At 41.7% G+C, this 21,463-nt stretch overlaps 1 protein-coding gene and 1 pseudogene across 2 annotated transcripts in view; one reads left to right on the top strand and one right to left on the bottom strand.

Moving 5' to 3' along the window:
* Positions 1-21,463, top strand: part of ARHGEF9 (Cdc42 guanine nucleotide exchange factor 9) — a 170,232-nt gene that overhangs the window by 4,507 nt on the left and 144,262 nt on the right. The gene's annotated exons all lie outside the window — the stretch shown is intronic.
* On the bottom strand, positions 7,973-8,540 carry LOC308359929 (large ribosomal subunit protein uL22-like; annotated as a pseudogene). Its single transcript has one exon. The product of its transcript is annotated as a large ribosomal subunit protein uL22-like (transcript).

The following is a 21,463-nucleotide window of genomic DNA, read 5'->3' as shown; positions in this document are numbered from 1 at the left end:
AAGAACATTTAGTTAAGCATGCTTTACCTTGGCATCAAAGTACAAAGTGGAAAAGCTATGAAGGGGAAGTGCCTAGAGGATAGAGAAGACTTGGGATACAATCCAGTAATGACAGTACTAGTAATCCCTTGTCAGTGCATGGGTCTGTGGAATTTACAAAGCAATTTCACATCTTTTCTAGTTTTGTGCATCACATCACCCTTGTGAATTGGGTAGGGATGATTGTTATTCCCTGTTTTACAGATGAGGTAAGTAAAGGTCAGAGATATTGGTGCCATGGACATAGGTCTGCATTTCAAATGGAGAATAGGGAGAGTCAGAGTTGATCATCCCCAACTAGTGTGGAGCTGAATAAGGTCAGGTGGAGAGGTCATTCCTGAAGTCATACTATCTCCCTCAGCTTACTCATATTTTTAGTGCTTTTTCATATTTTTCATTTTTATAGCAATTTTACACAGAATTTGTCATTCAATAAAATGACTTTTTATCTTAAATATACATCAGAAAATTTCTTTTAGTCTTATGAAAACTCAGTATTTGGAATCTTTAAGGAGAAAGCAATGTGAATTGGTGAAGCCTAAAATGCAGAATGTTTTGAAGGAGCTGCAGTTTTCATCCAATTGTCTTTCCTTTCAAAATACTCTTATTTTTCTATATTTCTTTATAAATGTGTTGCCCAGAACTGATTATACTACTATGCTACTCTAGGTGCTACTTGATCAGGATTAAGTACAAAGGGACTTTGATCTGTCTGTGAAATATCTAATAATGTTGCCTTCTACTGGTTCTCAACTCTCTCTGAACATTCAGATCAATTGGGGAGTTTTTAATATCCATTCCAAGTCCCCACTCTGAAAAATTCTGATTTTATTGGTGTGAGATATGTCCCTGGCAACTTTTTTTCCTAAATTAAAAATTGAAGTCTCCCCAAAGTAATTCAAATGTGCAGTCAGCATTAAGGGCCATTGTACTACCTTTTTGGAGTGTAGGCTCAAACGCTTTGCTGTTCAGTCCAGTCTTCTACTCTGTTGTGGAATTGGTTCTTTTAGACTTTTTTGAACCCAATTCATTAAATTTTATTTTGTTTGGTTAGTCCAGTCTAGCTTTTTATGGGCCTTATTTTTTTTTCTTTATACTGTGCAACAAATTAGCAGTCCCTTCTAGCAGTACATGAGTCAAACTTTATTTCCATCGGTTGGTCTATTCATGCTGGGGGGGGGGCCTAATTTTTTTTTTTTAATGCCATGAAGCAGATTAGCAGTTTCTTCTAGCATTGCATTATTTGGAAACTGAATAAGTACCATCCAAATTGGTGATTTAAAGAAATGTTCAACCATAAGAGACTCTTAATCTCAGGAAACAAACTGAGGTTGCTAGAGGGGAGGGGGCTAAGAGGGATGGGGCGATTGGGTGATGGACACTGGGGGATATGTGCTATGGTGAGTGCTGTGAATTGTGTAAGACTGATGAATCACAGACCTGTACCGCTGAAACAAATAATACATTATATGTTAATAAAAAAAAATATGATGGAGTTAATTTCACCAGAGCCCCTTCTTGGAGTTACAGTCCTTTAATTTTTGTATATACCTGGTCAGCCAGTGCAGAATCCACTGGACTCCCATCATTTATCCTACCAATGTGTAAAAAAGGAAAATGTGGCATGATAGATTTGTTGTATGCTTTGTAGACATCAAGATGTATTCTAGGTTCGTGGTAATCATCTACCAAGCCAATGACCTCATCAGAAAAAGGGAGTATGTATCACTTGGCATCTCAATCCTGGTAAATCTTATTGCAGGCTCCAGAGTTCCCAATTTCTTTTAATACCCATAAACGGTATGTTTCTCTTTTTCTTTCTAACTATGTTTCTTAACTGGGTCCATGATTTGCTGAAGGCCAGTGCCACAACTGTAGATTCTGTGTACCATCACTTTCTTTTAGAAAAAGCAGGACATCATAGATGTAGCTTCAAAGCAGAATATATTTGGCTTTCAAAATTTCAGGGAAATATTTGTGCATGTTTCACTTGGTTTGCTGAATTGTTTCTTTTTTTTTCTTTTATTTCTTTTTTATATATACATATAAATATATAAAGAAATTTCTTTATATATGTAAATTTATTTTGTTTAAACGCTATTAGCCAAATATAGTACATCATTATTTTCAGATGTAGAGTTCAATAATTCATCAGTTGCATATAACACCCAGTGTTCATCACATCATGTGCCCTCCTTAATGCCCATCACCCAATTACTCCATCCCCCAACCCACCACCCCTCCAGAAAAACCTCATTTTTTTCCCCCTATACTTAAGAGTCTCTTATGGTTGGTCTCCCTCTCTGATGACTTTTCAGGCTGAATTGTTTCTATTAACCCATGGTTCTCAGGCCTGGCTGCACATTAGAATCACCTGGGAAGTTAACAAGACCAATTCCCAGTATCTCTGGGGGAGATCTGGTGAGGCCCTGGCATCAATATTTTTTAAAAGCTCCATGAGATGACAGGAATGTTCAGCCAGGGATGAGGATGACTGCTATGTTAAAAGGAAATGTCAGATCAGCCTGAATCTAGCTTATCACACACGTGAATAGGCAGGCTTTGCAGATGGTGAGATTTTATTCTAGGATTGTGGGGGCCTTGATGCATTTGCGGGGCTTGTGCCCACTCTAAAAAGAACTCAATCCTAGAGAATGAGTAGTCTGGGGACCTATCTGGATTTAAAATTATTAGTTGTGAGATGGTTTGAACCCTTTAGGAAAAAGAGTCCCTGTGCATTTGCTGTAATAGTGGGGAAGATCTGTTCATTTGCTGGCTGACCTTGGGTAAATTAGTTCTCCCCTCTGACATTTGGATTCCTCATCTGCAAATAAGATTAGGAGGATTAGTTGGTTTCAAAGATTTCTTCTGGCTCTAATGATGTGTGCTTACTTTGTGATTAATAAAAATGATCAAAATGATTAAGAATATTATTATTCAAAACCAGCAGATAATCCACAGATCCCTTATAGCAGGTTTGGAATGCATAAGGTGATTTTGGGGGTAATAGACTTGCCTTCCTAATTATATTTGGCTTACGTTTCTTCTAAAACACTCGACTATAGGTTGTGTTCATTGAACATACAGTAGTTGCCAGCAGGGAGGGGAGCCCTACAGTGAGCTGAGAGGCAGTGGGATGCCAGTTTGAGATTTAGCAGTCATTAAAAAAACATGTTGTGTGGATAATTGAGAACTGCCTCTTATAGATAAAATATCAGTCTCATAGCTCTGGGAAAGGAGGATAGGGGCTGGCTGTTTTGACAGCCCAGGACTCCTTCCTGTGGTATTTTAAGTAGCTGTTTATTTAGTTAATACCAATATTGTTAATAAGAATTTTTATTTTAACAAATAAAGTTCCCTAGTTATTTCATTGGCTACTTCCAAAATCTGGAAGTGGTTGAGGAAACTGAGACATAAAGAGATTAAGTGACTTACTCAAGGTCACACCGTTCAAGAGGTGGTAGTTCTTGACCTAGAACCCAGGCCTCTTGATACCACACTTCTTCCAGTGTAGCCTACATAGTGGACCCTGGTCAGAATATGGTCATGACTCAGAATTGAAGAGTTTCCACTAACATAGAGCCGAACTCAGGAGGAAGTTTAAAAGAAAGGGGAAAAGGGCTAACCTAGAGGAAAAAGGAAACATTGAGGGAGGGTTGTGTTTGAGGTAAGTTCTTTCTTGCCCTTATCATTCTTCTGTGCAAGTTTCCCCTGACAAAAATTGGCCATTTGGTCTTTGAGCATCAAGGTTAAGCATTGGTAGCAGAGGAGAGGGAAAGTAATGCATCCATAGCAGAGACAGTGTATGGAAGGCGGACCTTCAATAGGAAATAAAAACACTGGAAGTGGCCTTGGGGCCCCTGGAAGCAAGCCATGGTTCTGTTCCTACCTTGCTGCCAGAATTTGATCAAGGCCCTTCCCCACTAGGCCTCAGTTTCCATGTCATTAAAATGAGGAGTGGATTCAATAGAAGATCCGTGTTCTCAAATGAAATCTGAGCCAGAAACTTCTATATAGAACAGGAAAAAGCAGAACTAGTATGATTGAAATCAGCCTAGGACAGAGGTAGAGGACAGAGTCTAGAATTTCAGGTAATCATCTTGCCAGTGTAGACCTTGGTTAGTCACTAGGGGAATTGGGATTAGGAGGGTGGGGATGGCTCTGCCCAGTGCAGACAGACTGGAAGATGGGGCAGCCCTGGGTGGGAGAGGGGGTTCAGGCAGAGATAAGAATACCTTGGAGATCTGCAGCATGCCTCTCCCTTTTCCATTTCCTATTTTACAAGTGAAAAAATTAAGGGAAAAGGGACTTTTCCAAGGTTTCAGTGATGGGCCTGGGATCCTGACCTCTCAAATCAGGCCTTTATCCTCTGTAACCTGCTACCTCTGCTATAGGATGCTGGCTTAGTGCTCCTTTGGCTCTATGAGAGACCTAAATGCACTCTCAAATCTGGCTGGAGAAAGCAAGCTGACACAGAAACTGGGAGAACAGTAGTATTACATAACGTACCAGAGGGAAGCAGGCCTGTCAGCAGACCTTGAGGTACCAGGCAGTGAGATGAGGGACAGAAGAGGAATCCTAGAATCTCCTGCAGATTACATTAGTTCTCCCGAGGGAGAGAGCCCTGGATGCAGCACTGTGTTGTGCAACCATCTACCCTCAGGGTGCAGAAGAGCTCTGGGAATAGTTCTGGCAACTCTGATCTCTCTGCATGCCTGCCTTCATTAGAGGAGGGGGAGCCATGTACCTTCATGCCCAGCTGGCTGCAGGAAGGATATGCTAAGAGCCCACCCTCCACCCCCTCAGAATGTGGTGCCTAAAGACAGTAGCTACTTTTAGCTGTACCTCCCACGGCCTCTCTTCCACCCACTCTCTTCCGTCCTCCTCCCTCTGTGAACCCTGCTGGTTGGCAGGAGGGCTGGGCAGTAGTGTGTGCTTTGGTATTAGCAAAGAGGCAGACAAGGGAGAGCCAGGCATCCCTAAGAGTGGCTATGGTAGACCTAGTATAGTGGGAGGGCTCAGAACAAACACAGAATTAAGAGACTGCTTTGTGGTTAAGGCCCAAAGGGAGTGAAGGGACTTACTAATTTCCTTTGCACTTGCAACCAGTGAGGTGTTTGTCTTTAAGAATATAGGTTGAACTGCACAGGAAGGTTCAGGAAGATTTATTGGACAGAATGTATGTAGACACTTTCTGTACTTGGGTTTAGAAAAAGACTACTGGGGCTAGTGATACTCACTTGATTCTTGACTCTCCTTCTTGAACGTTGTTTTACACTGATCATTGGGTTTTACAGATTATCTCACCTGATCTTCTCTGTGGCCCTGTGAAGTAGGAAGGGCAGGGATTATCATTTTACAAATGAGAAAAATGAGGCTCAAAGAGTTATTGTCACATCTGGGCTCAAGCTCTGAAGTTACAGTGCCATTTAACGTCATACCTTCTTGAAAAGGGGTATTGCAGCTGTTCTCAATCTAATTCCTTCATTGTGGAAGCTGGGAAACTAGGCACAGAAAGAGAAAGGACTCACCCAAGGAAATACAGTATGTTTGTAGTAGTACTAGAACGTTGCCTAGCAAGTATGTGAGTTCCTGGACCCATGACTTACAGGCTGCTCTTGCCTTTCAGGGATGGTGAGGGAAATCTGTACAGTGTGATGGGAAGCAAAGGGTCACTGAACTAGTAATCTATTATTTTTTAGCTCTGTGATCTTGGGCAAAGTACTTAGCCTCTCCAAGTTAGTTTTCTTTTCTGCTAATTGGGGCCGAAAATCCCTGCGAACTGTCTGGGTCAGAAATCTCTGTGTGACTGCTATAATGGAGGGAACTGATGATCAGAGGTTTTGTTAATAAAGACATATGCATGACTTAAGAGAGCCTGCAAATACGAACTCAGTGATTGGGTGACCTTGAACAAATATCATTGTCTTTTTGCCTTATTTTTCCATCACAGCATGAAGGATTTTTTTTTTTTTTTTTTTTTTTTTTTTGCTTCCCTCCCTTAAAAGTATAGAAGTCCTATGACCTGGCTCATGTCTTGGGTCCTTGGTGGAAAGCTGAAATTTCTTTTTTTTTTTTTATATAGGAAGCTTTCTTTTATTTACCCTCAGCTCCATCTTCCCTACCAGTCCACACACATACTGCTATGAATAGCAGAGGAACGTTCTCTCTCCCTGACTCCTGCAAAGCTAAAAGAAGAGCTTGGAAGAAAGCCAGAATTAACTGTGTTTTTATTTAGTGCCTTCTCAAGTCCATCAAGCCAGAACCATCTAGGCACTTGGCAATTAAAAATCAATTCTTGGCCCCCAGTTTCTTGGCTAGGATTTGTGATGAGCATTACTGAGTTTTCATGATATGATTAAGAGTTGTGTTAGAAATTTTACAGGCTTCTGACAAATGACCTACTTAGAACAAATCAACATTCTTCACCTTTGCCTACATCATTTTATTTGGAACATTCTCATGGCTCTAGGGGTCTGGGTGAGAAGATAAGGACCATTGTATAGTCCTGCCACATTGGCCTTTTCTCCACAATGCTATGAGGTGAGCAAGGCCAGGATTATTTCCCATTTTATGACTAAGGAAATTGAAACTCAGAGAATTGCTCATATTGACTCAGATCAGTGCTGCCTCTTAAAAGCAGTTGTGTGCAAGGAAGAGCTTAGCATGTTATCAACCCATCCATACCAAATGGGCAAGGAGATTGTTCTAAAGATGCCTTCTGTACTTTGCTTCTATCTAAGTCTTGTTATAAAAGTTAGTCAGTAGCAGATAGAACCAGGCAGATGTCACTAGATAATTCTGGCTAGATTAGCATTGAACTAATTGGCAATTCAGATACATCTATTTGACCTATGGTGTGTCCCCTCAAATATCATATCATCCAGAGATGCATAAGAGGCCTTGTCAAATGCAGAAGGGTGGCTCTAGGTTTTATGGCCCTTCATGTTCAGTTTGGAAGTTTTCTTTCTGTGAGATATATTTGGGATACACATGTGAAGTACACTTTCACATTGACATGCTTGGAGCACATACATTCGGTTAGCCATGGAGTACACTCACACTTGGGCGTACTCTCTACAGGCAGAGTATATACACAAAGATACACATGATGCATGCTTATGCAAATTTATATGTGTGGACACACATGGATGCATATAAAGCACAACTGCACACCCAGAAACACACAGGGCATGCTGAGATGTGCATTCAGATGTGCTCCTACTCCCAGGACATACACTCTTATTCCTGAGATACACTCCTAAGGAATTACTTGAACAAACCACCCTCCCCCCATGAGACACATTTAAACACACCTATGGTACACACTCAAATGCCCCACACATCCCTATGGGACACACTTTGATCCAGAACATATGCTACCCTTAGGACCAGCTTTTTGTCACAGTTTTCCAAATAGGTAGAACAAGGCAATGGCCCCATCAGGAATAAAATGGATACAAGATGGTATGTGTTATAGCATGGTCTTCAAGGCAAACAAAGTTTACAACTGAGTCCTCAGATGTTGATAAGCAGATGGAAAAGATAAATTTGCAGTGATCAATGTGGAAAGATATCCTGCTCTTCCATCCCCAGTCTACTTAACAAACCACCATGGAATAATTCGATTTTGAATAATGCCCTAGAAAACATAAAGTAACTGAGTATTAAAGTTCATTCTTTTTTTAGGAATGAAGTAACAACTTGACCAGATCAAGTGTATTTAAGTTGTGGGAGGGAGGATGCATAAGGGGCACAGAGTCCCAACTTTTCCTGTTTCAGTGGTGGGTAGAGAAAACAAACACATTCTTTTTTTTTTTTTTTAACTTTTATTGTGTTATGTTAGTCACCATAACATCATAGTTTTTTGACGCAGTGTTCCAAGATTTTTTTTTAAGTTTTATTTGCATTTATTTTATGCAGAATTTACTATTTACTCCCAGACTATAACTTTTTGTTTCTTCAGTTTCTTCTGGGATATCTGTTACTTCTGTGCAACCTCCTCTTCTGGTTTAAGAACAATCTGCTCTTTTTCAGTAAGGATCATCTCAATGTGGCAGGGAGAGCTCAGGTATGGGTTAATCCATCCATGAGCCTTGTAATTTCTATGCTGTATCTTAGGAGGGTGGTTGTTCATCTGGGTATGCTCAATGACTAGAGAATCTGCATCTAAACCCTTAAGTTCAGCATTACTTTCTGCATTTTTAAGCATGTGCAGTAAAAATTCAGTACTCTTTTGGGGGCACTGGCCCTGTTTCCAGCCCCACTGTTTGGCCTGGGCACACCTCATCCACCAACTCCACCATTGTAGTGATGGAATGGCACAGGGGTGCATGCTTCTGCAAAGTGACATCCTTCAGATACTAGGTGACTTTTCAGATATGCATATCCTCGATTGCCTGGGCAGTTTCATGTATGTTCTTGAAGTGAACACAAAGATTTGAACCTCTTGCTTTTTGTGATTTGTTAGGGTTTTCTGGGTCAAATGAATAGTGAGCCATTTTCAGAGATCACCTTAGGCCTCTTGAATAGCCACATTCTTAATGACCACAACCCTGCCCCTAGGCATAACAGCTTGAGCCATCTGGCCCCACTAATGAAGACCTGCTATTTTTAGAGTTTCTCAAGCTGGAAACCAGGTCGGGATGTCCTGGGGAGGCCTTTCTGGCCTTTAATAATCAAAGGCTGGAGCTGAAAGGAGAGAATCCTAGACTGGGTCTGGATTGAATGGTATGAAGCAGTGAAGAGGTTAGAGTGTGCCAGGTTTGCCCCGGCAAACCTCAGAGCAGCAGCCTCAGAGTCTGAGCAGGATACTGTTGACTGTCACAGCCTTATGCTCATTTCTCAACTTTGGACTTGAGATCAAGAAACATGAATTCCATTTACTATTCTGCAACTTACGGTGTGCCTCGGTCAGGTTTCCCTCCTCTGTCTGGCTCTTATTTGGCCTGTAGGTAAAACAGCCAGTATATCCCTCAGATGCTGGCAAGACTCAAAGAAAGAGTTGAGACAATGCTTTGCAGATGTACTTATTCTTCACCCACAAAGCTACGCCTCCATCCCTAAGCTAGTCTTACCCACCAACTACCAGGCCTGACCCTTCTCACAGTAGCCATAAAAAGAAAAGGGGGTTGAGGGAAGGAAACCTCATAGCATTGTTGTTGGGCAAAGTCATGCTGGGGTCACCCTCACCCTTACAGATACTTTTCAATGCTAGGTCAATCCTTTCCCAGAAAACAGATTTGCAACGTTTAGGTGATCATATAGTTTTGGCTCCTTGGGAACCCTAGGCAGTGAGGAAAAGTGGAGGACATCAGGATCAAGGACTTTTTCCTGTACTAGGAAAAGCAAGGTCAGACCACCTATACCTGCCATCTGCCAGAGGGAGCAACTTAGAATGGCAGTTCTGACCCGGGGAGAGTGCCTTATTCCATTTTGTACTCAGGGTCATTTCACCTGCTTTGCTGAAAGGGGGTGGGTCAGGAACTACACTATGTAGCTAAAGTTCAGATTTCTCTTCACCCCATATATCGTGGGCAAAGTTCTTCCAAGCCTCAGTTTTCTGGTCTGTAAAATGGGCTTAACTGTAAATCTCAGGATTGTTGGGTGCAAGAATTCATCATGGCAAAGGATAAGAAAAGTGCCTTGTAAAATGTTGAACATGTTTTGCTGCTGTTTGGATTGTTAAGAATCCATCCAGCTCATTATTATAGGTAGTTTAGAGGTAATTCAGGAGCTTGTCTTTGCTTTATTTCTCACTCCTTCCCCATGTCCTTCTTTTAAGCCAGTATTGGCTCCATTTTACAGACAGGGATACTGAGGACTAGAGAAGGGAAGGACCAGCCTGATGATGTAGGATTAGGCAGTGGTGGATTCAGGATTAGAAACCATGCTTTCAGATCTATCTAGCTTCAAGCTACCAGCCAGAATTCCAGTGCTAAAGGAAGCTGCCAGTAGCAGCTTAAGTTAATATATGTTAAAAACTTAGGTTTGTCTCTGAAACATAGTGGTGGGGGGGGCGGCTATCTGGGCCCCAGCCTTCCCCAGCAGCACCCTGCTTCCCCACAAGAGACACACTGACCTTTTGTCCCTTCTACAGCAGCTCATGTCCTACTCACCTGTGTGTTAGAAGCTGTGAAGTATTGGAGAAGATGCTAAGCTGTTGTGAGGGGGAGTTGTGTTGCCCATTTAAGCTACTTCAGAAGAGTCCCTGAAGGCAGTTATCCTCCTTGGCTACCCCCCACCTCCTCACAGCTTCCTGGGTACAGAAGCTTTGTGCAGCTGACCTGCATAAGGGTTTAGGTCAAAATGTATCCGAGAAAATGTTTGAGGGCCTTGTTCTGTGGAGTATTTTGCCAGCTCTTAAGGGATAAGATAGTGGAAATTCAAGAACAAAGCTGGAAAATTCCCTTGAGACAGGCTGATTCTCACCTGGTCTTGATGTGGACATTACATCTCAGCTGGGCTAATTTTTTTCTCATTTAGTGTTTTTCCTTGCACACCACAGACTCTTGAGCTGGGCCAGATTTCTTGGAGCCTTCTAGATTGTTTATTTTTGCCTTTCTGATCCCAGGACAGATACATTTAAAAAAAATTATGATGTTATGTTAGTCACCATACAGTAGTACATCATTAGTTTTTGATGTGGTGTTCCATGATTCATTGTTTGTGTATAACACCCAGGACAGATACATTGAGACTGATTGGTGAGAGGAAGGAGATGGAATAATCTGTGGAGCTCATGCCTTGGTGCTAGACATTGGGAAATATGGCCTTTTGTGTCTTCTTCATCTGTCCTGCCACTAATACATTATTTTCCTATGGCCCCCTGATTGGCTGTAGGAACCTAATTGAAAGTGTTGTTTTTCACTTGTGCTGCTAAAACCTATAGGATAACTGTGGTACGGTCCTTTCTAGGGCATTAGACAGTTTCTGGGGTGTGGAAACTAAAGGGAAAATGAGAGAGATACATTCTGTTCTTCAAGTTTGAGAGACAAGGAGGTGAATAGGAAAGGGTGAGCTGCCAAAGTCCTGCCAAGAAGCAGCCACATAGTTTCCCCAGCTCTCTTGACTCTAGACATGTCCTTTTTTATTATTTTATTCTTGAATAAGAAATACATTCATGTGGTCAAAATCTAAAAGATACCAGTGGGTGTACAATGGGAAGTCTCCCTTCTGTCCCTCCCCTCCGGCCACTTGGCTTCCTCTGCGGAGGCCATCAGTGAGTCCTTCCACAGAAATGTTCTATGGATATACAAGCATGTATAGATATATTCATTTTTCTCTTTTTTATGGTAATATATTCACTGTTCTATGACTTATTATATTTTGGATGTTCTTTGACCCTGTGGGTCATGAGGATGTGTCATGGAGAGCAGAGATTAAGAGCACTGGTTCGAGAGTAAAACTACTAGTGTTTTGGTTCTGGCTCTATGTGACCTCCAGCAATCACATCATCTCTTCAAACCTTGGTTTCTTCATTTTTAAAATGAGGATCAAATAAGTTAGTTAGATTTAGATTTACTTAGATTTTACTTAGATTTACCTCTGACACATAGTAAGCACTCAGCCATATTTTATTATTAGAAGAAAAGCATTGTACTATGAGTCAGGAAATCTAGGTTCTTTTCTAGTCTCTGCTCCTGGGATAGCTGAGTGACATCCTTTGACATCCTTTGAGATATTTTCTTATCTTTAAAATGTAAGGTCTCATTCCTACTCTGCTTATCTTCTAGAGTTGCTAGGAGGATCCATTGAGCTCATGAGCATGAAATGATGTGAAAGCAACTTAGAAACTGTAATGTGCTTAAGCACATGGAAATGGTGCTACCTAACTCTTTTCATAGAAGCCACTTTGGATAACTTGAACCCAGTGGCCTGAACTGGGTGGAGAAGGCATTGCCCTTTCTTCTGACAGTACAACCCAAAGGCCATTCCTGAACTGGCGCTCTATTCTGGGTCGAGATAGTTCATGGCAAAAATCAAGAGTCAAGTTTTGTCTTTTGACCTTTTTTTTTTAATCTCACTTCATCCCTCTTCTGAATTCCTTGTTTCCACATTTTCTTTGGCTCCTCTCTGTTCCTTTTACCTCCCTTCTGTCTCTTGTCAAAACCTGCTTATAGCTTATTTTCAAATTTTTTATTTAAATTCTGGTTAGTTAACATATAATGTAATATTGGTTTCAGGAGTAGAATTTAGTGATTCATCACTTACGTATAATACCCAGTATTCATTATAACAAGTATCCTTCTTAATACCCATTAAATAAATGAATAAAATCTACAAGAATAATAATGATAATAACAAGAATAATAATAAGAATCCACTGTCAGGCTCTTGAACATGACACAGAGTTAAGAAGAGTAGGTTCAAGTTCTAGCACTGCACTGGTTGCTTTGTTCCTCAGTTTTCCTGGGCCTTCTTCCTCTGCCCTCATCTCCTTCACCTAGCTTAAATAATCAGAAGTTGTCTTGCATAAGCCTGGATGACCTACTTGAAGTTCTGTTGTTACGAGTACAACTACTTTTTATTCAAAGACCCAATGCTATTCCTCCTAGGCGTTGAGTGTGGGTCTGATTGTGCTTGTGTCCTCTTTGACAGCTTAAGTTTAGATGTTACATCCATCCCTCTGCCAGAAGGGAAGCCAACTCAGCCATTTTATCCTCTGGTACCTTGTCCAGTGGCTTCTCATCAAACACCCCTGCCATCCAGTCATCCACTACTTAGCATGTCTGCTGGAAAACCAGGATTGTGCTAGACTCTGCTAGAGACATGGCCCATCCCTGAACAGGAACCATTGCTGACAGGGATCAAAGGCACTGCTTAGTGCCTTGGCCAATGTCTTTTCTCTCACTGTGAATCAATAGGCAGAGGGAAATCAGTAAGCCACTGGAAACCATCTTCTACTTTCCGATGGGCTTTTTAAACGCAGATTTCCTTTTTGGATTGTAAGGACTCCCCAGGAGGATATTACATTCTCTTTGAAAAGGCTCAGAGTCTTTACAAATCTGTGTCCTGGGTGGGCATGCTTATTAGACTTAAAGGTGGTTTAAGTTGATTGAAATATATTTATTTTTCCTGTTCTCCAGATATAGGAGCATGTCAAAATGCTCCTATAAGTGCTATTCCTGTTCTCACCACCTTAGAGCAGATGGCCATGTTTAAAGACCACATTAGAACCATTAGTTCTAACCTATCTCTCCCTCTGCTCCTCCCCCCACCTACAGCCCTCCTTCCCTTAGAATGTTTTAACACGACATCTGTCAAATGGATAAAAAATGACTTTCCTTTCTTCTCTCTGCCTTGCCTACCCACCCTCTGGCTGTGGTGTTTATGAATATGGAACTTTGCATGTGGGAGGCATGGAGGACAGATTCATCATGTAGTTCTAGCCCCCTCCTGCTCCCCTTCTGTAAACCTAGAAGAGCCCCACCCCCACTGCTTCTCAGGAAATTTCAAGGCTGGCCTTCAGGTCACAATCCAAGAGAAGTTAAGGATCACAGAGCTGGTCCCAGTAGAACCACATGAAGTAATTCAAGAACCCAGGTTCAGAGTCTTAGATAGGTCTCAGTCACCTCAGGGTTTGGGGTTTTTTTGGGCTCCCTGTCTCTTCCCTGGGTCTGGTCTGGCCATCTCTCAAGGTTTGAAGTCAACAAAGAGAAGCTAATGGGTGGCTGGAACTTAGTACCCACAGCAAGACAGCGAGTCCAAGAAGATCACAATGCCCAGGGCAGGAATATTTTGGAGATGGAGCCCAGTCTGCCTCAAGAGACAGGAAGGGTCAGGGTAACCTCCAGTTCAAGAGGTATGCTTCTGACTCAGCTCATGGAGGGAGCATTGCTGAGTCATTATTTCTTTGTTTATTTGTTTTACTAATAATTTGTCTCTCAGAATATTAGAGTCTGGTTTGAATAGATTGAGCATAGCTCTTGGAAATTGCTTCTGGACTACAACATAGAGATATCCTGCAAGGATTTTTCCATTAGGGCCACTGGGGGCCTCAGGGCTGAAGATCAGGGCAGGGGTGGGAGGGAGTAGGAGTTCAAGAGAGCAGGTGCAGATAGCCTCTCAAGGTAGACCGAGAAGATTCTCCTGGACAAGCTACTGTAACTCCTTGACCTGCCTGGAATCTAATACAAGGAGAAGCCAGGAGACAGAGTTTCAGAGATTCTGATTTCTTCCAAATGATCCAGTGCAGTAAGAGAAAATTCTTGTATTTCAAACTTTGGCTCTAGTAAGTTTAAGAAACTTGTTTCAATATGATGTATGTATGATTCATGATCACTTGGGCTGCTTTTTAGAAATTCTATGGTGATTCTGAGCAGCAGGTCTTTGAACCACACATTGAAAGACTTGTCTAATGTGTTCGAGACACTGGGGTGATGCCAAAAGATCCCAGAATAACTTGACAGTAACTACTATTTCCAGTGTTTTGGGCATTCAAGCTGATGTTTATCAGATTGGGAGGTGCTCTGGGTGAGAGACTTCTCTAGCCAACAGGGGCATGCTTGGTTGGTAGTCCAGAAACATATCTTCTCTGTGATCTGTCCAATCATTGACCTATTTGGCTGCATCTTCTCTAAAGGACTTATTTCTACAACGAGACCAAACACTTAACATCATGAACTTTGGGGCAGTAGCTGGGTCTCACTGGGCCTGTCAGGTTGAGCTAGTGGCCAAAGTTTCATATCAGAAGAGTCTATTGCTAAGGTCCAGACCAAGCAAGTAACTCCACTTCTTTCATATATGTTTGGTCACTTATAGCTAAGATCACATGTAATCTCTTTGGAAGAAGTACAGAAAGGTGTTATTCTTTGTCTATAATGAGTGAGAAAATGTCCTTCATACTTTCAGAAGCTTATCTTGGCTTCCCAAACTTTTAGGTCCTGACAGGTATGAGTTGGCTTGTGACCAAAGTACATATTGGCCTTTGGTTCAGGTGATCCATCTTGCTCTTGCTGAACCTGACCCTTATCTAAGCTCACCTTTCCAAATCAAGCGATCCAGCTGGGTTTTGTGTCTGCCAGGTGTTGCTGAAACTAACCATCAGTCTTTTATTTTATTTTATTTTTTTAAAGATTTTATTTATTTATTCAAGAGAAAGGGAGGAGAGAGAGTGAAAGCATGAGCCGGGGGAGAGGTCAGAAGGAGAGACAGAAGCAGACCACGTGCTGAGTGGGAGCCTGACACGGGGCTTGATCCCAGGACTCCAGGATCATGACTTGAGCTGAAGGCAGACGCTTAACTAACTGAGCCATCCAGGACCCTCAGATCTTTCATTTTCTTAAAGTGAAAAATGGATGGTACAATGAGACATTGAAGGAAGCCGGTGCGCAGTGACTCACAAATCACACGAACAAAGTAGGAAAAAATGATCCTGTCATGAAAAGATGATATTTGCATATTTCCTTTCAGTACATTTATTTATTTATTTATTTAGTTAGTTAGTTATGGGTGATAGCAACATCCAGGTTAAAGCTGAAATCAGCCAGGTGTGAATTATTAAGTTGTAGGGAAGAGAAAAATCAATTCTTGGGATTTAAAAAATATTCATAGTGGTGTTTTTCTTACCTGGCATCTTTTCTCCTTTCCCTGTCTTCTTTACCTGCCATCTTTTCTCCTTTCCCTGATGACTATCTCCAGCAAAACTAGCAGCCCACCCCACAAGCCACTTGGCCATGAATCCTATCAACAACAGACTGTCCTATAGACAGCCTGGTACATATTACATAAATAATTTTCTTAGCCCCATAGTATGTTCTGCAACCTGACAGAGATGCTAATTCTGTTGTTGTGATCTGAGAACATGCCTGATTTTAAGGCTCAGGTTGTAGAGACTAAAAACTGTGCTATGGATTATGAATTAAGCAGATTGTTTAGATCTTCATAAGTGTACATCTGGTTGTTTGGAGAATAACACTCTGGTTGACAACTTGAATAAGTCCATATTGCCTCATTTTCTTCTTATCCTACTTAAAAATAGTGAAAGAGGCAAAGGAAGAAAGAATACAAACTGGAGTCATCAGGTGAGGGATTAACAAACAGTCAGATGAAGATGACACAACTAGCAAGAGGCAGCCTAGCTCTAGTGTTCCTGTACTTAATCATGGCTAAGGCTTTGTCTGAGTCAGAGGCACAGAGGTAAGAGTGCATCTGCCTGCAAGAGAAACAGTTTGGCCAGAGTGGAAGGTCCCTGCCAGGGTAAAGATAAGGGTTGGATCTATAAGTGGGGCTTTGAAAGGTTGACAGGAGAGTTGTTACGGCTCTGGATAACTGAGATCCCACGTTTTTTTCTATATTGGCAAGGCCTGGCATTGGGAGTACTCCTTACATGACCCAAAATATCCTTTCTCAGATATACCAACCACTGAGGAAAACCTTTCGGATAGGCAGGGAGCCCAACCTACAGGGTGGCATGGGGATCCCTGGGAAAAATGAGACATCAGGAGAGGCAAGGATGAGCCTAAACTATGAAGATCCTCCAGAGCAGTGGTTCACCAAGTGTGTCTCTAAACCAGCAGCATAGGCATCACCAGGAGACTTGTTTGAAATGCAACCTCTCAAGTCATATTTAAGATCAACTGAATTAGGGGTGCCTGGGTGGCTCAGTTGGTTAAGCATCTGCCTTTGGCTCAGGTCATGATCCTAGGGTCCTGGAATTGAGTCCTGAGGCAGGCTTCCTGCTCAGTGGGGAGCCTGCTTCTCCCTCTCCCTGTGCCTCTGCCCCCAACTCATTTTCTCTCTCTCACTCTGCTGTCTCTTTCTCTCAAATAAATAAAATTTTAAATAGAGACCAACTGAATCAGACACTTAGACTTGGGGGGCCTGGTAATCTGTGCTTTAACAAGCCCTCCAAGAGGTTCAGAACTACTACTGAAGGTCATTCACAGGTTGGGCTGGTATCCCTGGAAAGAGAAACTGGCTGGGAGCCTTCTCTCTCTGCTTTCTTGTGGGAGATTGGCAAAAGCCAAGCTATAGAATAGAGTAAGGCCTACTAAAGATTCAAATCTGTTCTACCATCTACTAACTGGGTTACTGGGGGCTATTTTGTCAATGTCACAGGTTATCTTCAGTAAAGATGGGAATATTAATGCTTACCTTGGAGAGTTATGGAGGCTGAGATCACAAAGCCCCTTGCCCAATGCCTGAGATGTGTTTTTAACAAATACAGGTTTTTCTTCCTCCCCATTTTACTTTGTTACTTCTTCCCTGCCTTCTTTCCTTCCACCTGAAATGGCCCACAGGCCACTCCAAGTTAGCTGTAGACACATGCCGCGTTGTTGACCAGAGACCAGGCTTAGAAGGCAATCTCTTAGAGGTCAGTGCCTCCAGGGTATGGTGGTCACATTTTCAAGGTAAATATCAGGGAACATAGGTCTAATAACAGATGTATCTACTTAGAGTATCAATGGGATAGAATATTTGAAATTAGGATTATTCTGGGAAATCTAGACAAAAATAAATAGGATCTCATTCCTCTTTTAAGAAAAATATTATGACTTACCCCTCTCCATTGTCTCATTCATATCCAAAAGTGTCTTTGGTGTAGGGGTGGAGAACACTGTGTGCCCCACTCACTGACAAGTCTGAGCAAGAGTCAACCTATATTTGGTGCTATACCTGAAATGTCCTGGGGATTAGGAATTATTTTGTTAGAAGTCACATCAGCACTTTCCCAAGGCCAGGAGCTACTTGGGTACCTTGCTGGAGTAACTCAGCACCATCTCCTGGGTTTATGTTGGGCTTTCAGGATGAAGGGGTGGGGATAATTGGAAAATTAAGGCTTTTGCTGGGGAGAGGAGTATAAAACAGTTTAAGATATAAAGAGTTTAACCCCTGATAGAGCCACTCCCAAATGGCCTTTTCTTGTGTTTTTTCCTTTTATAGCTCTGTACTATATGGTAATATGATCAGCTCCTGCTACTTAAAACTTTTAAAACTCTTACTTAAAACTCACTTTCGTGAGATTACACTCCTCGGTATCCTAGTTATGTACTGAGAACTTCTTTTGGTTTGTTTTTCTGGCTCCTCTTCTCTTCCTGACCTCCCATTACTGCTGTTTCCCTAGGTTTCTGGTCTTTCTTAGGATTTTCTTACAGGGCAAATTCTTTGGTTTCCATAATTTCTGGGCCATTGACCCCAAAACCTATACAACCAATCTCTCCTGACATCTCTCGAACTTCAAATCTACCTGCATATCCTGATGGTTCTCTATATTCAACACACTGAAGAGAAAATTTGTTAACTCTTTTCCCCTCCTCCCAAACCAACATTTCTTCGTGTAACTTAACCTCATGCTTTAATTATCCCACTTTGGCTTGAAATACCACCTTCACCTTCAAATCAAATTTGACTTCCTCCTTTTCCTCAGATTAAAGAGCCTTCAAAAAGGACTCCAGCCTACCTTTCCATCTCTCCTTCCCCAACTCCCCCAACCCCTTCTTCCCAGCCTTTTCCAAACTCTACTACCTGTTTGCCATCTAATTCCCTATAGTCTTTATCTATGAGACTTTATGTAATCTCATTCCTCATTGCTCTGCCTCAAATGCCTTTCCTTCTCCCTCCTGTATCTGTTACAATCCTACCCATTCTTTAAAGTCTGTCTTCAGTGTCACATCACATGTTCTCTTGTTGTCTCCCTGATTTCCTCCCATTCGGTTTTATCCTCTGCAATATTTCTTATATTCCACATGTGAATGAAACCATATAATTGTCTTCCTCTGACTGACTTATTTCACGGAGCATAATACCTTCCAGTTTTAATTCACTTTTAAAACAACTCAGAGGATAGGCATGTAGCATACGCTTATTCCTGCTTATATTTGTGATTGGAGACTAAAGGAGCCCCATACAGCTATCAGCCTCTTCTGGATTACTCTTCTCTCATGTCTGCACACATATCCATCAACTCTTTGCTCAATATTGTTTAACAGGTAAAGAAACTGACTCAGTGGCACCATAATTTGTAAGAGTAGATACTCTAGAGCCATAGTGTAGCTGCATTTGAATTATGTCTTTAATACTTATTATCGGTGTAAATTTTGGAAAATTATTTAATCTCTCTGAGCTTCAGTATCCTCATCTGTAAGATAGGAATAATAATAATGTTTCCTCAAAGAGCTGCTGTGAGGCTTTAATGAATTAATGTGTGGAAGTTCATGGACTAGTGCCTGACATATAACAAGTACTCTATACTAGCTAATAATATCATCATCATTATCATCACACCTTTAGCAAGTAGCAGAGGAAGGTCTTAAATCCAGGTGTTCTTTGCTACCTTCTCTATCTGTAGTGTTACTTTGAGGAAAGCATGGTCTAGGAAGCTGGCCATCTGATGACTGCAGGCAAGTTCTCTTGCTATATTGTACCTGATCCATGAAATGGCTTAAGGGTGACAACCTTTGAAATGCTGTTTAGTTCTGACTGCTTTTTATTCCAGGTAGGCCCTGACAACAGGATTACCAGTTAGTTTATAGCCAATGAATCCTAGATTGTCCTTGTCTAGGGTATAGCTGAGCTCTATGAGCTGAGGGCTCAGGCAGGTCAGCTGGACTAAATGGGGATAAGAATTAGCCCACTGCTGCTGGGAAAAGCCAAACATGAAGTTACTAAAAAGATGACTGCACTATAGAAAGAGCACAGGCAGTGGAATCAGCCAGACCTGGGCCTAGGGTACCTCAGACAGCATCACAGATAGCATCCTGAGCTGAGGGCTGGTAACTGATGCCAAGATATGCTTGACCTTTGGTAAAAAGCCAAGGTAATAGTTTTAAGACACAGACCTTCATGCTGCTGTGGATTGGGGCTGTACATACTTATTGAGCTGTAACAACACCAGTTAGAACCCATCTTTGGTAGAAGAGGGAAATTTTTTTAATGAAGATTTATGTTATTAAGGCTAGCTACCAGCAATTCTCCACTGAGACCAGAACAAGAACAAATTGAATTTTAGTGCAATTGGAAGAAAGCAGGTTCATCATAAAACAAAACAAAACAAAACATCTCATAGGCAGGACAATTGGTGACTAAAGGTGGCTGTCCATACCTCTCTCTTTGTAGTTCTTTACAAATAGGAGTCATCTGGTTTCTGATATTATGGATGGAGTTCTATGAGTTCCCTGTAGCATTGATAGTGTGGTATCATGGGTATTAGAACACATGCAATCAGAAGGCCAGGCTCCATAATTTATTACTTGTATGATTGAACAAAGGACAGGTCACCTATCTGAGCCTTAGTTTCCTTATCTTTAAAATATGGGTAATAGTGAGACCTAGTCATTCAGTAAGGATCAAGTGGTGAAGTAGATGTGAAAATACTTTATAAATAGTAAAGGATGAGAGATACTTGAAAGATGGTGTTATAAAAGACCTCATTGGAAATCTCATTTGCATCCATGCTGAGGAGCTCCCAGTATGCCTTACCTAACCAACATAATTACTTAACTAAGTCAAAAGATCAGTACGTGGGTGTGTTTTCATATGTATGTAATGTGTTAATTTCATAACCATGGGTTATTCTCCAGTTGGTATATTGAAAGGCATACCTATGTAAGAAGATGCATGTTTCATATTCTTTCTCTGTTGTTTGAACTGTTTTGTGTTTGGTCTTGTGGAGCTATAGTTACCTTGGGGAATCAGTCCTTCCTCAAAGCAGACTGATAGAAAAATTGACTTCTAGAGAACATGTTCAGAAATTTAGTGCTAGAGAAAGAGTTCTTGAATCATTTTCCTTGACAAGCCATATGTTCTTTGTCCTGGGATCTGTTTCTCCGAATGCCGGGAAGATTGATGGCCTGTATAGGTTGGAACCAGTTGGGGAAAAAGGAGAACAAACAACACAGGGATCAGGATGGCAGCCAGAAATAGAGGCAGACTCTTCCTCCATCTTCATCCCTATCACTGTGCTTAGACAAGTGTTATGAGTGTGTGTATGTGTGTGTGTGTGTGTGTGTGTGATGTGGTAATGGGATAGATGTCTTCCTGTTGTTTTCTGTAGCCCAGTCCCACTTGTCACAAACTTTAATGACCAAGGTTAAGATCTTTGCACAGCCCCTGCCTTGCTGGGTGATCATGAACTCACCCCTTAAATTCACTGTGGCTCAATTATGCCATCCATCAAATGCAGGATTCAATCTAGACTCCTTATGTATCTCACAGGGTGGTGGTAACAAATCGCTGAGTGAATCTGTGCCAAGGTTGAGTTTCTTGGAAGCAAGGCATCACAGAAAGTCATATTCTTTCATACCCATGACCTCTCTGGATGGCATCATGTGTGGGTAGGAACAGGAGGCTGCAGGACTGGATTCCATTGTGTGTGAGGAATGTCATGGTCTGTAACCCCTTGGGGGTGGGGTACAGTGATGTTCAATAATGTACCACCAGCTCTCAATTGGTCAGTTCCAAGGAGGAGCAGGACAAGGGGGAG

The sequence above is a fragment of the Martes martes genome (genome assembly GCF_963455335.1).
Source record: "Martes martes genome assembly, chromosome: X".
NCBI classification, from domain to species: domain Eukaryota; kingdom Metazoa; phylum Chordata; class Mammalia; order Carnivora; family Mustelidae; genus Martes; species Martes martes.
The sequence above is the reverse complement of the archived record's forward strand: the minus strand, read 5'-3'. Positions and strand labels throughout refer to the sequence as shown.